Below are 1,877 nucleotides of genomic sequence, written 5' to 3' on the forward strand. Positions count from 1 at the left end.
TACTGAGAGCTAGTTCGAGAACGACGGAAGCGAGAATACACAAGGTTAATTTTGCAGTCCATCTTCATATTTAGTCTATACTAAGCCTTTGACAGCGCCTGACCAGGCGTCGCTTTTCCTCGAATCTACGACCTACCTCGTCCACTTCGTAACAAGCTCTCAGTAACCAGTGAGAAATTTATTTGACATATCTAATGACCTTATGGTTCAAGTAAAAGGCAAATAAAGCAAACAGTAATAAGGATATCACACCATTTATCGATTTTATCTTTGCAAGGAAACGATTTATGTAAAGCGATGGCGATTTGATCAATGTACAAATTCTCAGTAGCAAAGTGAAAGGCTTCCAGTGGTAATCCAATGTCCAAGATGGTAGATTCGATCATGCATTTCGTCATTATAAACGCGTAAGGTTTTCGTAAAACCCGTTTCAAGCCCTCCTTTTCCGTTACGGGTAATTTGAAACCGGCCTTTTTAGACGAATTCGCGAATAAGTTGAAATAGCCGATGTCAGAAGTCTAAATTTAAATGGTGGTTAAGATTGTTGCTGGTGTTTTTTCATTAACACCATGCAAAGCTATAAGAGCGAGATTTATTTCTAGTTTTCTAGCAGCTTTAAACCGACTCCTAGCTAATTAAAGCTGATTTAAATACAATTAAAATAACCACGTGTAATTCACCGTTAATGTATTCTGGAAAGACATTCCTTCCACCGAACTGACAACGTAGCCTTGTGATTCGATTAACCGAGCCATTTGTTCGAAGGTGTCAATTGGCAAAGTGACCGGAGCCAAACTCGTAGCCGAAGTCAAGTAACAACAATAAAGCGTTTCCATCGTTCCAAAAACCGCAATTGCTATCGAGAAAACTACCATACTCGTGGATTTAAAATGAGTTCTCGTAATTTCAATCCCTGTTTTGAGAAAGAATGGTCAATATTCTTGTTGAATAAGAACGTGTTGATATTCTCACCTTGACGTAACGTAATTTTCACTATATTCCATAACACGTGATTTTGCTTAAAGGACCAAGTTGCGGATTTGACGAGCAAAATTATAGCGATTAACGAACAAAAAACTAATATCCACGCCTGCAACGAAAGGAAATTTATTTTATCCTAAGATTTGATCTATTTGTGTTAAAAATTCAATGTTGTAATACTTTAATTTGCAAAGGTTCAATGAGAAACGAGGCATTGGTCACTCTGTTAACGCTGGGTGCTCTGGTAACGAAAGTGACTACATCTTGGAAATATGGATATGAAAAATCAATGAAAGGTCTTCGATTTGTGGTTATTGTTATTGTTGAAATGCCTATATCCGCTTCCTAATAATTTAATTACAAAAATTACCAAAAAGGCAACCAATGAACCAGAGAGAAGTGTACCACTAAGAGGGGTAATTGTAAGATGAATCTTCCCAACATCAGCTTAAACATTTGGAGCAAGGTTACTAAACCGAATCACAAACGCGATAAATAGTTCCCTCATCATAATACTGTATCAGCGCTTAACAATTTGCCAAGGCGCATGCTCTTGTGGAAGGATTTTTGTCCCACGTCAAGACCATCAAGGTTTGTGGGTCGATTGTTGACGATTTAGTAAATACCAAACAGTTATAGAATTGACCCTAGCACGGTGCGATGCCCATCTGAAGTTTAATGAGCGGGAGAGCAAACAATGGGAATAATCACGTTACATAACTGAAGTATTACGATGATAAAGCGTGTCATCCTTCTTCAATTATCTCCTTCTAGTACTAATATTGAGGGAACATGAAAAGATAAATATCAATAATAATGTAAACAGTAAGCCTTGACTTTTTTCCAGTTGAATGCCTTTTCATCGACCCATAGAGGGTGGATAGCCGCTATGAAAC

General features: G+C 37.7%; 1 long non-coding RNA gene across 1 annotated transcript; it reads right to left on the minus strand.

Annotated features, from left to right (window-relative positions):
* Positions 1-688: 688 nt before the first annotated feature.
* LOC149588706 (uncharacterized) lies at positions 689-1,391 on the minus strand. The gene is made up of 3 exons (XR_016379891.1): positions 1,162-1,391; positions 973-1,090; positions 689-913 (listed from the first exon to the last, which is right to left on the minus strand). It is a non-coding gene; the product is annotated as an uncharacterized LOC149588706 (long non-coding RNA).
* Positions 1,392-1,877: the final 486 nt, after the last annotated feature.

Source organism: Phalangium opilio, unplaced genomic scaffold (assembly GCF_054372755.1).
Source record: "Phalangium opilio isolate 3A_F unplaced genomic scaffold, DU_Popi_V2 ptg000537l_1, whole genome shotgun sequence".
Classification (NCBI taxonomy): domain Eukaryota; kingdom Metazoa; phylum Arthropoda; class Arachnida; order Opiliones; family Phalangiidae; genus Phalangium; species Phalangium opilio.